We start from the raw sequence: 15745 nt of genomic DNA, 5'->3' as shown, positions 1-15745 counted from the left end.
GCAGTTCCTTTCACAAGTGATCTCCAATCCCTCCCAACCTTGCACTCACTCACAATTCTCTGATTTTGCCTTGGAAGTAAAATCCATTTTTCACACCCCTTTAGGAAATTGCTGCCTCCTACGTTTGGTGTCACCAGGCCATTGCTTAAGATTCTTCTCCCGCCGCAAACCTCCCTCCCTACGTAGGTAGCATGCATTTCCCCCTCACCACAGGGACGTCATTTGGGGGTTGCCCAGGGTCGTACCTGTGACCCCTGAAGTCTCCCTTGCTACTCCTGTAGTCTCCCTTCCTATCCCTAAAAAAAAGAAGAAACTTTTTTTTTTTTTTTACCTTGAAGCTCCTGGGCTGTGGCCAGTGCCATGTGCCTCTTTGTTTCTGGAACACTGGAATTTGTGTTGAGGCCTCTTTAAAAAACAGGGGGTTCCACAAGTGTACAAAGGACCGACAAACAAAAAAAAATTGAATGCCTTTTATTAAATGTATTTTTTTTTGCCTTCATATAGGAAAAAAGACTCGTTTTTCCCCAAAAAACAGGAGTTTTGGGGGGACCCCCCAAAAAAAAGTGCATTTGAATTTTTTTTTCCGATCATTTTGTTTCAAAACTATTGCATTCGATCCTTTTGTATTCAAACCTTTCACTATAAACCATGTCACCTGGGTGGGGTCAAATGACATTCCAGGAAGAGGTTAAGGGTCATGTGATTTCACTTACGCTACCCCAGACATTTTGGTGAATTGACTTCCCTGCCTCCCCACCGTCTTCTCTCCCCCCGGCTCATGTTCTTTCCCCCAGCAGACTAAGCTCTGGATACCCCTGGCCGGGTCCCAATACCCTGCTCCGAGGACAAGCCTCGACACACTGATATAACTAAAGATGTTAACATTGCCTACAGCATAAATTAATCCATTAACACAATAACAGCCCAACTATGGGATAACTCTGTGAAACATAACTACCATTTTGTCATAAAATACAGTTCTTAAATAGCTCTTTTAAGTGAAAGAAACGAATAAATGCCTAAGCAGAATTTAATATGTATGCCTTCTTGATCAGAGACCAGCCATCTGTTTCACCTTTGTTCTGTTCAAATATCACATTATAAGGTGATGTGCAATACACAGTGAAAACCCTATGCATTGTCTTTCAATTCAGCCCCCAAATAGTCTTTTATTTTACCAAGTTATTTTTCTCTGTATTATAGACTTTTTCCAACTTCTCTTCCTGTTTCGTTATTCTATATGCCTGAGTTCCTGCACAATGTCACTTTAAAGCGGGCACCAGCCTTTGACCCTCATTAGGTGTTTGCCGGTAACCTGATTGTAGTACGGGTGGGTTACCGGCAAATTCCTCTTACCATTACCAGCACCTGATATCCCAGTGTTACCGGCGGTAAGTTCCCATTTCTGGGATGGGAATCCCTGAATCGGTGCAGATGATTCAGTGAACTTTTTGCCGGTAGGGGCCTGAACTACCTGCAGGTCAGGCCTGCCGGTGGTTCACTCCCCCTACCTGCAGACTCACAGTATGCCGGTCTGGAAAAAATGCCAGAACCGGTATTACCAGCCATTTTACTGCCATTTTTTCCCAGTCTGGCATGCTCATACTGAGGAACAATGTTGGACTAGGCAAATACATCGACCGTTTTATGAATGAGCCCTGGTCTAAAGGTCACTTCTAATAAAATGATAGCTGTAGTCCACCAAAAAAATGAAATGAAGACCATAGCACTAAAATAGCACAACAATGGTAAAAATGACAAACCTGAGGACGCCTCAAAACCACAAATAATAAAATTAAGAAAAGCAGGCCTATGTGTCCGACTGAACTACAAGCTACCTGAGGAAGGGACTGGGCCGGACTGGAGCCTGTTGCCGTCCTGGCCTGCTAGATGCTGCTCCAAGTTGGAGGCGTGAAGACTTGTGGATGTTTTTTCACTTGTGCCGCTTCCCTGGTTCTGGTCAGGAGGCAGGCTGCCGCGCGCGGCCCGAGCGAATGCTGGTCTTTAGAGGTGTGGCCTACTGTGGGGCATTGTGGGCAGTGCCCTCTGACTCATCTCTATTTCCCATATCTTCGAGGGGCGGTAGACCCAGGGCAGCTTCATTCTTTGGATTCTTTATGCAGGGATTCTGTTCTGAAGGGAGCAGTGGGATTGGAGAGGCTGGGGAGTCATTGTAAAGGTATGGCTGCCTGAGTCCTTAAGAGTAAGAACCCGCATGCGCTGGGGCTTCTGCACACCCCTGCTTATGCTTCCTAATTGTCTCTTGGCGATCAGAGGCATAGACAGGGTAGGGCCTGAGCGGGCAAGGCCCACCCACAATCTGTAAATGCCCACTCAGCAGCACTGTGTGGGAATTTACAGATGTTAATGTCACTGTGCTGGGCCCAACTACATAAGCTTCAAGCCCCACTTGTTAGATAATCCTGGCTACACCTCTGTTGGCGATAATCTGTGGTTTGCTGTTTTTTTTGTGTCTACCTCAGCTTTCCAGCACTGGGCATAACAGGGCGTTTGTAGGCTTGAGCTGTTGTGTAAGCTCGGTTTAACCCACCAGATCCCTCGTAATTACCACCGGACTGGTGCACTGAAGCTGGAGCCTGAGGGGATGCTTTGCGGGGCTCTATCCCGCAATCGGTTTCTCCACAAAACATTGAAAAAACATGCTGAATGTGCTTTTACTATGCATTCGGCAGTAACTAAAATGTCGAATCCCAAAATAACGAACAAGGGGAGCGTGAGTTGCTGGGTTCTCGCCCACTCCACTTGTTCAGTAGAATGAGTTTTGGGCTGCAGGGGTGTCCCCCGCGTCCAATCGAAGGCTAGGCGGTGGACAAAAAAGTTTGAGAAAAAAGCAAGGACCCAGCAATGTATGTTGCAGACTCCTTTTTTTCCATAAACTTTTTTGCACATAAGATATACGGTCTCTGTACCTCAATTGGCTTTACCACATAATATTGAAACAAAATCGCTGAATGTGCTTTTACTGTGCATTCGGCAATAACTAAAATGTCGAATCCCAAAATAACTAACAAAGGGAGCGTGGGTTGTGGCGTTGTCTCCCACTTCACTTGTTCGGTGTAATGAGTTTGGGGCTGCAGTATTGTCCCCCGCCTCCAATCGAAAGATGGTAGAAAGGACCCTGCAACGTATGTTGTAGGGTCCTTTTTTTTCCTCAAACTTTTTTTTCAGATATAATATACTGTCCTGCATTTCTCCTACCAGCAAGCCCCTGCATCCATACTTACTTTTTGTTCTTCTCACTTACCGTGACTCCAGGGCGTCGACTGGCCCGTCTCACTGCCACGCCCGTTTCCTATCACTGAAATGGGTACCCGTAGTACTCCAGCTGCAACACAGAACAGTGTTTCTTTACTTTGTATAGGTCCAGGAACAAGGCCTCTCCTGGACAAATACTCTCTGCTGCGTGGCGCATAGTGTGTCACCCCTCTTCAGTTGCTTTAGGTTACATTCACCTAGGTTAATGATGGGTCCTTTGAAAATGTGAAACCCCCAACGTGCCACCAACCATGACTGTCACCCTCAAAGATGTGTGCATACTTAACGAATGTTCTATGTGTGTAACTGTCCGATCACAATTGTATGTGAGTGTTGTTTGCACCTATAGTCACACGTGTTGCTGTTAGTGATTTAATTTGTTTTGATGTCCAGTGATGCTTGTCCTTTGTTTGTTCCTTATGGAAAAGGCAGACTGTGGTGTGTCACCCCTCCTGGGAGCATGGTATCTCCCAGGGCTCGTGATGTCCGTGACCATGTGACCAAACAAATAAAAGTAATGAGCGGATTCCCGCTCGTCAGTTTTTGGAGCCAACTGACCACTGTGTGCTGTGTCTTCATTACCAGTGCTGGGCACCTAAGTTTGTGGATGCCGGTGCCCCTGCTGGGCAAGGCTGGTGCTGTCTGTCGTGCTGGACTAGCTTCCCCCAGGCCATGGATTAGCCTGTGTGCTCATGGGCTGGCAGGGTGCCCCCCTGCCAAGGTATGTCTGCTTGGTGCCCCCAGCCTTAGTCCGCCAGGACATTACAGGCAGGAGACAGTGTTTCTTTTCTCTTCTATGGTTCTCACGCCTGTGGCACAGGGGACAACTGGTGGGTGGGGATTCTTCTTTTTCTTGGCCGCACCGGGACAAATCTCCTCTGGGTAACCCAGCCACAAAAGACCTTCATTGCCTCACCATTGAGTGCTCCCTTAAAACAAGGGGGTGCCACGGGACGCACGGGGCTTTGCTTCAAATACTCTTCATATCACTCTAACCTGCTGAGTCTCCCACTTGCTTTTTTTTTTGTTTCGGCAATTAGGTGTCGCTTGCAACATCTATAAGCTGAAACTATTGCATTAGAGTACAGATTGGGAGACATGGCATATGAGGAGGGACACATAGTGTAGGTGTTGTTTCCATATTTGCCCACTGATTGACTCTCCATGGCCATGCTAATCCTGATTGCCACTCCCACACAGTTCCTGACCCTCGCCCGCTCAAAACACTGTCTGATGGGAACTCTTTGAACTCGCTTTCTTCAAGCCTTACCATCAAACGTTGCACTCAAAGTGCACTTGTTTTTTTAAAGCAGTCCTCTGAGAGTTAATGACTTAATTGGAGTGGTAAACCAGCTACTGGTGTAATAAAAATGTCAAGACAGTCTGCCTTTAATTACTGGATTCATAAGCACTCGACGTGTCCTTTACGGAAGTTCTTTTAAATACAAGCATTGGAAAAGCCAACAGCTTCGGCGTGTGTAGTAGGCATTTGCCAGGCACTGCCATTAGATGCCCAGATACCTGCTACTGGGGCCAAGCCTGATTTGCATATGGTCTTTCCCCTTCTGTAATGACTTGGCAGGCAAAGAACGGTGGTCTGGAGGGTTGCTCAGAGCATTGCCAGTGGTTAAGATTCATTGTAAACCTTCCAGCCATCACCTCTTTGTTTTGCTTTGTCACCCCGAGTGGGACGGGTATGCCCAGACGTGGGTCCCGTGCCTGCTGGGCCTAGAGACCCAAGCTACCCCTCACTGATGAGCCCCAACAAGGGCGAAACATGTTTGGGGATGCTTGTGGTCTTGTGTAGAACGGATGTGGCCTAGCAGTTCGGGCTGGACTGCCCCTTTTGGGGTGGGGCCAAGCCTGATTTGCATTTGGTCTTTCCCCTTCTCTGTAATGGCTTGGCAGGCGAAGAACGGTGGTCTGGAGGGTTGCCCAGAGCATTGCCAGTGGTTAAGATTCATTCTAAACCTTCCAGCCATCACCTCTTTGTTTTTGCAGATACCTGCTACTGTCAATGGGCAGTTACTACCACTATGGAAGTGCCTTTCCTATGCCCACACAAAAGCCCAGATGGTTGGCATTGCCAATGCTTGCTCTGTGAACAGGAAGAATACGACAAAAAAGCTGCAGATATGAAGACATATTTTTTGAAGAGGGGATGTCCATCAGACATAGTGGAGTCTAGTGCAGAAAAAGCAGTAATGATCCCCAGAGAGGGAGCTTTAATGCAAAACAGGAATGGACACAAGTGAATATGGTATATGTTACTACTCACTCACACCAGAGTACGAGGATCATATCTACCTTGAAGAGTCACTGGAATACGTTACAACTTGTTTGTTTTTGTAAACTTTATTTTTGTTTTCCATTGGCTTGATGACATCATATGCAGCACAGTGATCCAAAACACAACAATAGGGCAAACCACGTTACATTGGTAGTATTATACGTTTGGAATAGAAGCAGCAGGGGACTGTGCTCTAGCACCTTGAAGCGTCATTTTGCTAGATGGAATTACTGATAAAATGTCTCAGGCCAAATAACCAGACAGACTCAAAGAAGATGGTAAAATAATGCTTTTATATCATTGAAGGAAAGCAGGGCAAATTGTCATTCATCAAATGGATTCATGCAGGATCACAATGTCTTTTTGTTTATACTTAGTTTGTATAATGCTAGATGTGTCATCTATGATGTCATCCTACACGGCACATTACAAAAACCTATCGAAGGGTGGGATTGGATTAGGGGAACATGCCTACATATAGAATGCATGAATATTAATCTCCCATTGACAGTCTGTTATCTGTAGGAAAGGCCTTGAGCTACTTCTACACACATAGCCCACTGATCATAGCAAGAGTATGGCAGCATAATAATACTTGCAACTTTTTTAATGTGCATGACAGGCTTTTCTGATTGGTTGGCCACCTAAATCCAATCTTGGACATTCGGCTCGGTATGTCAGCTCTCTCCTTGTTTTCCCAATTAGTCTAACTTCTCTCATCAGTAGGCTTCATGCCAGTGTCCTCTGTTTGAAGTCTGAACTTTCTAGTCTGCACTGTCTCTGAACATTTTAGGGAGTGTAAGCACACCATTATCTTAGCGTCAAGCCTAATGAATAGCCCTTGTTTACGAGCTCTTTGTCACGTGTTAAGAGACCACGAATGTGTCCATCTCAACAGTGTATTCAGCACTATCGCATATAAACTTTATGCACTTTTTTAATTGTCCAATACTTGACACCCGTAAATGTTCTTGTTCCTCCTAATCTTGAGAAATATGTTCTTCGCACATGGTCTGCTCGTCGGACTCCCCTGCCTTAATCTTTCAAAATAGCATCCTTGGCCAATGTACTGCTGTATTTTGCAAGGAAAAAAACACTTCTTCATCATCTTTTCAGTTTCAGATCCTGGCCTGGTTATTTGAGGTAGGTGGGTTGATTGACATACGCCATCGTCCATCTTCTTCTAATGGTCGTCCTAAATGTTGAATATACACCTCTCATAAGAAAGCTTCTATATGTTCTTTCTACCTTGTGTTTCTGCATATTTACAGTTATTGACCAGTGAGTCACTTCATTCTTCTTTGTGTTAGTTATTACTGTATTGTGGGGTACACGTTTCCCCTAGTGCTTCAGTTACATTGTCATTCTTAAGTATGTTCATATTGTTTCAGCACAGGTTCTTACATCTTCTTCATGACATTCTCTTGCCGTCATCAGACTTTGTTTAAACGTACATCCATTCTGTTCATGGCTGCATTTCAACAGCTCAGCAAAAAGTATCCTTCTTGGTAACTTTCCTCCACTATGTCAGCTTGTGGGTACATTGTAACTGGTTGCCTGAGTGCATATCGTCTCTCATATACTCAAATTGGTGCAGGAATATTGCAAGGATTCATGCATGGGTTCCCAATTGTGTCTCTTCATCTGTCATTGCAGTGGGACGTTGCTAAGGGGGCCACTTGCTCCTCTATATTCCGACTCTGGTCAAGTTCTCGAGCAAACTCTGTGCCTCCTCTTCTGCAATTCCTACTTCCTCTTCTTTTAACATTTCATCATATTTTCTTTTATTCGGGACCCATATCTTTGTCACGCATCTGAAGTAACCGGCATTCTTTATGTGTTCATCCATACTCCAAGTCATGTAGCGGCAATCCCCTGTTGGTGAACAGAATATCCATAGTCCCACATACGTCTTCTGAACCTTGGGATAAAGATACTCAGTTCCTGCAGTTGCAAGAGTACTTTTCTTTATGTGTTCTTGGGTACTGTCCTTAGTTTGCTCAATTGTTCCAGTGTCAATGTCAATCATTATCTTCATTCCAATAGCTTTCTTGGCTGTCTTTTTGCATTGTCCCAAGATGATCCTTATGAGACAGAATCCTAGCAATAAAAACCCTAGTATTGCTCCAAGCATTTTGAAAGCATTTGCTAGCCAAGTTGGAATCCATTAGAACAGAGATGTAAACCAATCATCATCTTCAATTTCATCTTCTTCCTCCACCATACTCATGTGTAGGTTAGTCAATGTAGTTATTGCTTCGGTTAAGGTTCCATTTTCTTCATCATGGGCAGGTGTGTATGTACAGCAAGAAGGTTCGACCTTGGTACACACGCCTCCTTCCATTGCTGTATTCAAGTTTAGGATATATCTGTTCTGGAGGCCCATAAGACTTATTGCCCTTAACTCATCTCTGATCGTGTTGAACCCCTTTATTGCTGTATTGATCGACTGCAGTGGTTTCCATCTAGTGATCTGGAGCGACTTGGCGTTTATTCCAGCCTGGAGTCCTGCCAAGAATATGGATCTAAATATCACTGCCATCTGGCTGAACAATTTATGTTCCTGTGGGATATCATGATACGCCTCTATTGATTTTGCGGAGAAGTAATTCCCTCATTTTTGTCATTTTCTGTGAAGCAATCTTCTCTTCCTCAGGTGTGCATTTATGTCCCATTACAGCTGTGATTTTATGCTGCTTAATTTTTTCTGAGCTTCTTTAAGTGCTTGCAGTAATAGCCTGCTATAAGTGGAGTAATCAAAAACCATGCCCTGAAATAGTTGCATAGCCCTAAAAACAGTTGAATTTCTTTCACTGTCTTTTGACTGGTTGTTTTATATATTTCCTCAAATCTCTCAGGTATTATTTTTCTCCCATCTGCTGACACACTCTGGCCAAAGTAAACTACTTCTTTTTGACAATACTGCAATTTGTCTTTGTTCACTTTGTACCCTTTGTCTGCTAGCAATGTCAGTAGCATCACTGAGTCCCTTCTGAATTCCTCTTCTGTTGTGCTATACACTAAAAGGTCATTCATGAATTAAACCACTGTACTTGCAACCGGTGAATTGCTCAAATCCATGTGTATTACTCTGTTAAATATGCTGGGTCAGTCACAGTACCCTTGGGGCATTCTCGTGTGTTCAAATCTCGTTCTGCGATAAGTAAAGGCGGTGAGATACCTGTAGTCAAAGTGGCAGGGCAATAGAGAAAAATGCATTTTTCCAATCTTCAACTGTGAAATAGTGTGCCTCTGCTGGAACGCTTCAAATAATTGTTGCTGTGTTTGGATCTAATGGGTATTCTGTCTTTATAATGTTGTTAATAGGTTGCATATACTGTATGAAACACCACGTCCCTCCCTTTTTTGATCGCATAGATAGCCGTATTGCAAGGTGATGTGGATTCCTGTAGTATACCTTGCTGCCATAGGGCATGCACTGTCTCATATATGCCCTAGTCTACTTCTGAGGAGAGGGGGTATTGCTTTGTTCATGGTACTAGAGCTCCTACTTTTATTTTAATGTGTACTGCCCCTGCCCCTTTAAGTATGTCCACACCATGGGGTCCTTTTGTCTATAGAACCTTTGGAACTTTTTCCGGATCCTCCTGCAGGTATTTAATTTCTTTCTTCACCAATTGTGTCATCTGAGGCACTGCTCTTTCTTTTATGTGTACTGGACATGGTATGCTCATTTCAATCACTACCTCTCCCTCCTCATTGTCTTTTGTAGCAAACAACTCTGTCTCTGTTACTCCTGTCAGAGTCAGGGTGGGATTGATGCATAAGATTTATCGCCACTCCATGTTGTTGTCATCTGTAGCAACAAATGAAAATTATTAATTTAATCACCACTACTTCATCTACCAACACTGCAACCTGGCTGGGTACATCGAAGGTGTGGTGCACACCACCCCCTTCTCTGAAAATGAAATTGTGGCATTCAGTTTGCTTAGCAAGTCTCTTCCTAGAATGTTGATAGTTCTGTCTTTTGAATACAATGATGGTGCTACATTATGCTGCATCCCTATTGTTAATGGTAAATCTTTAGTTAGAGGAACCTTCAAAATCACCCCTAAGAAGCCTTAAGTGTCCAATTATTTTGTTGGATAATGGGAATCCCTCTTATGTTATACATGATCTGGCCGCCCCAGTATCTATGAGAAAGGAAAATCCCCTCTGTCCTATTTGAACTGCTACCCAGGCTCCTCTTCTGGGTCTTCAGTTACTCCTAGGACAGGACAGACTTGCACTTCCCCTATTGGGAAAAAGTATTTGAGAGGGACGTGAATCTATTGCCACCCACCACTGTCACTCCCATGTATTGGGGCACTGCATTTTGTCCCAGTATGATTACTTTTTATTGTACCTGTGTCTATGCTGGTGCTTGAAGTATGCTCACTGCACCTTGCGTTCCCACCATCCCTCTTCCTTGCACTGGTACTTGTCCCTGTGTTGGTACAAACTGTGTTTGCCTGGACAGCAATAGCAATTGTTGCTCTGGTATAATTTGCATCTGTTCAGGTGTGTGCATCTGCATTTATGCCTGCTGTTGCTGTACTCCTTGCTGCCCTATGTGCACAATTAGTGGGCATGTTCGGGCAAAATTACCAAAGTTGCCACACATGAAACATTGTCCTTCAAACCATGGCCCCATACCCCTGTACCCAGATCCCCTTCCTCTGCAAATAATATCCTCTCCCTGTCTGAAACTGCCCTGTGTATTGGTTTACCCCTCTTGTATATGCACATCCTGACTGCTGTGTATTTATAAATGCAGGCTGCTGTTGCATCTGAACTGTCCCCCACTGCTGATTGTATGGTGCTTGTGTGTATCCTCCTTGTTGTGTTACCACTGATACTGGGAGCCCCCCTTGTTGGGCAGGTGTGACAATAACTGGTCCCATGAGCACTGCTCCTTCCATGCTTATTTTAGCCAGTTTTGTCTGCACCCATTTGTTCTGCTTTTAATGCATTGCCTGCTGCCTCTTTATCTTTCTCCTGCTTCCTTTTACAATGGTGCACAATAGTTGCCTGTATCTCAGGCCATCCTTTCGCTTCTATCCCGGCTATTCTTTCTAGGGAAACCTGCACATCTGTGGGGAGTCCCTTCACTGAAATGTGATAAAAACAAAGGTATTTTATTGTCCCAGGATTGTTTATTTTCCTGTGTCCACATCTGTGGTATGGACTGTATATACTCTACTTGGTCCTCATCTGGCTTCATTTTTCATGCTAATATTGACCCCATATCTGACGGATATGGATACAGCTCTCTCAGAGCATTCCACACGTGTGCTCAATAATTGTTGAAGGGTACTCCGTCATGTATGTGAGAGCTTATCTTTACACCGGCTTGTTGCCAAATTTTGTCACTTTGTTCCCCCACCAATACCACTGGTAAACACTTAATGTCCCCTATGGCCCCCTGTCTCCTTCTCAAAACATAAATCCATGTACTCGCTTCCACCATTAGTGAAGGTAAACTGTAGACCAAATAATCCCTGTCCATCGTCTACGAAGGTACGTACTGCACTTCACCTATTTCTTTTTGTAAAAGGGGCATCTGGGTTTGCACTCTGGGTTTATTCCCTCTCTGTGGTTATTTCAATACTGCCCTTCTAGCCTTACTACTCTGAAGCCTATTTCCCCAGTTCCCAGATGATTCCTCTCTTTCCTCTTCTTCCCCTTTATTTCTTCTCCTCCCCCTGCTCACACTTGTTAGATTGCATGTGTCGAATTCATCTTCCCTATGGTCACTATCGCTGCTGTCCTCCCAGCAGAGCTGAGGGGCTCCCTCTGAGCTACCATTATAAAGCCACTCAATTGTGCGGGTGGCAGCTTTTTACTGACACTTCATATTTTGTGTGTTTAATGGTATTTGGAGGCACATTTTGAATTAATTCATGTGACTCTACTTGGTCTTCATCTGGCTTAATATTTCATGCTAATATTGACCCCATATCTGACGTATATGGATAAATCTCTCTCAGAGCATTCCACACATGTGCTCGATAATTGTTAAAGGGTGCTCCGTCATGTATGTGAGGGCTTAACTTTACCCCTGCATATCCTGCTTGTTGCCAAATTTTGTCACTTCGTTCCCCCACCAATACCACCGGTAAACACTTAATGTCTCCTATGGCCAGAAGAATTCCTGCTATTTTACTGCTCTATTTGGACGCCACACCCGCGGTCAGACCTCTCTCTGATGCGGCGAGGAAGTGGGCTCTGCCTCCCCTTCAGCTCTGCTTTAATTTTTAAAGATCTGTGTTGCTGCGCACACGAGAGGTGAGGAGCTCCCTCTGAGCTACCATTATAAAGCCACTCGATTGTGCGGGTGCCAGCTTTTTGCTGACACTGCATATTATTGTGTGTTTTACTGATATTTGGGGGCATATTTTGAGTGAATTCATGTGACTCTACTTGCACAAACTACTTACATGCTATTTTACTGGTCTATTGGGACATCGAACTTGCGGTCAGTCCTCTCTCTGTTGCGGCGAAGGGGCGGGCTATGCCTCCCCTTCAGCTCTGCTTTCATTTTTAAAGATCTGTGTTGCTGCGCACACGAGAGGTGAGGAGCTCCCTCTGAGCTACCATTATAAAGCCGCTCGATTGTGTGGGTGGCAGCTTTTTACAGTCACTGCATATTATTGTGAGGTGTACTGATATTTGGGGGCACATTTTGAGGGAATTCATGTGACTCTACTTTCACAAAATACTTACGTGCTATTATACTGCTTTATTGGGACGCCGAACTTGCGGTCAGTCCTCTCTCTGTTGCGGCGAGGGGCAGGCTCTGCCTCCCCTTCAGTAATGCCCTCACCCTGCTACTTTAACCTGAAATGTGCTGCCTCGACCGCCCACGCAGCGGACGGGTGCAGCAAGCATGCCGTCAGTGCCCCAAAGGCGCACTTAAGGCAAGCCCGTCTTTGCCCGTCCGTGTTGCCGCCGGGGCACCTGGGCGTATACATTACTCCAGGACTGATCTCTTAGACTTATGCCTGCCCACTTCCATACTCCCTGCAGCTTGCTGCGACCTCCCCGTCAATGAAGTCCCGCTAGAATTGGCTCTCCTGCCCCAAACTACATATCGGCTACCGCTGACAGGCCCAAACTACTGTCTTTGATGCTCCTCAACACACGATCACTTCCCACACATGCAGAGGAAGTTTATTCTCTTCTATATGATAGACGCCCGGCCATTCTGTGCCTCACGGAGACATGGCTGCAAGCCACTCCAGCCCCCTCTTTGGTTCAAGCTATCCCACCTGGCTATCTTAATACCCACATGGACCTCTCCCCCCCATTTTGGGGAGGCGGGATCACAATCATTCATAGGGACAAAGTCACCACTTCCAAGCTGAACTGCCCCCACAACCAGGGATGTAAGCTCTCCTAGTTGTATGTATTGTTTCACCCACCAGGACCTAGCACCTATTATTGGTATATCGTCCTCCTGGGCCCCCAGGCAAGTTCTTTGAAGTGTTCCCTAATTTGGTAGATCAACTGCAAATGCAACACAATCATCTGTTTGTTTTGGGAGACTTTAATATTAAATTCAATCAGCCAAGGACGCCTGTACTCAAGCCATTTTTTGACAGCTTGCATGACCTAGATTTACATCAGTATGTCAAAACTGCCACACATAGGCTAGGTAATACCCTTGACCTGATTTTTGCAAACAAAATGATAATGTCAGCAGTGTCCACAGAACCAGTACTATGGTCTGATCCTCTATTGATAACTGGTTCTCTGGACGTCCCAGGGCAGCTGCAGACACCCAGAGTATGGCTTCTGCTATCAATACTAAATGCATGTCTGATTCCGCTATTTCACTCTCCTCTCTCTCTCAGGCACTGATGGAAGCTGCCAATTTGGGGGCTCCCCCCAACTGATTCAACCACGCAGATTACCATCTGAATCTTGGTTTTCGGACCAATTTAAAGCTGCACGGCTTAAACTTAGACAAACAGTGAGACAATGGCGCAAAGCCTATGATCCTATCCAAATGTTACTTTATAAGGCATGCTCCAAAGAATATTCAGCAGCCATCAAAGCTGCCAAAGCACCCTACATTGACGAACTATTGAATCTTCTCTGGGTCAATCTAGAGCTCTCTTTGCGTCAGTGAACTCACTGGTCTCAACATAAAAAGGTTCCGCCAAAGTTATTCCTACTCAGGAATTGTGTGATGCCCTGTCCCAGTAGTTTATTACTAAAATCAACACCATTCGCCAAAACATTGCTGCGTCATTAACCAGTTCCACTCTGGTGGATAAACACTCCCCTTCTGCTATAGATTCTATTAGTCCTACAGGGTGGTCCGTTTTTCCTATGTTTAAAGAGTGAAAGACCAAAGAAATATCGAGGCTTAGTACCACAAAATGAAATACACCAATCACGGGCTGAAAAGATACAAGTATCTTTTATTTCTGTACAGTCAAAGCAAAACAGATAGCTATCTGGCTCCCAACACATTGCAGTTTGTACCGGCCGACACAGTGAGGAGAGAGAGTGCTGGACATCTAAACACAGACATATTTATACCGTTCCTACAATATTATCCAGCCTCTCTTCAGGTTAATATTTCACGGGCTAGAGTTCATGCCCAGTTCACATGACAGATGTTACAAAATTATGCAAAGGATTATACAGGTTTACATTTCCATGAAAATACAATGAGATTGTTGGTTTCCTAATCCACAGTAAGCCTTGTCCCAAGAATCACTACAATGTAGTTCAGCCAGACCACAAGATCTGAGTTTGTTTTCCATTGTCTATTTGTTTATATAAGGATGAGGGTTGTGAGCACAGACATGATTTGGATGGCAGTTCATTCGAGTTAAAAGGTTTCTTTACATTGGTCAAACAATCTGCTCTCGGTCAGCCTAAACATTAACAGAACTCAAAGGTTGTTCAGCTTGGCTGCAAGTTGAAAACACAGTCCACCATTTTAGAACATAGAAACAAGAGTTGAAATCAAAATGGCGGACGATTCTTAAAATGGCGGTGACATCGATCAAAAAGCAGAACATTTCTGATGGGGTTTTCTATGTAACGCGAAAGGGCTTAGGCCAATATTTATAATAAGGAGGCACAATATGATTATGGTTTAACAAATCCTCCTTTTGGCCTAAGCCAAGAGCTTTACTCAACCATTCGCTTTACTCAAAACCCCATGTCTCAATGTCCGTACATCCTGAATCACATTCTTCAGAGATATCAATCACCATTAGATCCTTGATAGTGATATCCTCATTACAAAAACTTTTGTCTTTTTCTCAGGCGCATGTATGTTTGGTCCCAATGTACCTACGGTTTGAGCACAACATCCCCCTATCATCCAACATATGGCAGGAAGACATTGTATGCAACAACAACAGAACAATAGAACACCAAGTATTACCACAAAGACTGAAAGGAGTTTCCATCCCCAACACCGTAGAAAGTCCCAGAACCAAGCACTAAGATCCTAATTTCCCTCAGGAACATGTACTTCTGTACTTAGCACGTGCAGGTTTTGTATTGCCTTGAATATGGTAGAGGAGGAGTCATGTATGAAAACGCAACAGGAAGATCCCACCAATTTACATACTCCACCACGCTCAGCCAGGATGACGTCTAACACCATCCGGTTTAGTAGAGCCACTAATCTGATTGCTTTGTGTTCCAACGTCATCTTGTATAGTATATCGGTAGTCCTGTTGATGGTTCTCTCCAATACTCTTGCCAGTCTTCTAATATCCTCAGAGTTCATGATCTGTACCCAAAATGGCACAAAAGATTTCGCTACATCACCCATGACCTGTGAAGGAGTATCACCATTCTCGTCCCACCTTGGACGAGCTCTAGAGACCTCAGAGGTGCTGGCTACAAATACCCCTGGTAGCAAGATACCCAAATAACAAGTACCCTGCCAATCTCTAGGTAACCAAGGATAAGCCTCATTGCCACAGACAAAATAAACAGGATCACCTACATACAAAGGTCTGTCCTCACTAGTCAGATTTGCAATATTGGTACAACCCTCAAAAGTACCCATTGACTGAGAACCCTCCCTTTCTATGCAGAAGGAAACAGAGTTGGGACTATAATTGATAGTATAATAAGAAGGCATGTCATCCCGGTTGCCTATGGGAGCCATCTTGAAATAAATTAGCGATTGGAAAGGTC

This window comes from Ambystoma mexicanum, chromosome 11, assembly GCF_040938575.1.
Source record: "Ambystoma mexicanum isolate Mex_15411 chromosome 11, UKY_AmexF1_1, whole genome shotgun sequence".
Lineage (NCBI taxonomy): Eukaryota > Metazoa > Chordata > Amphibia > Caudata > Ambystomatidae > Ambystoma > Ambystoma mexicanum.
Note: the sequence above shows the minus strand (reverse complement) of the source record.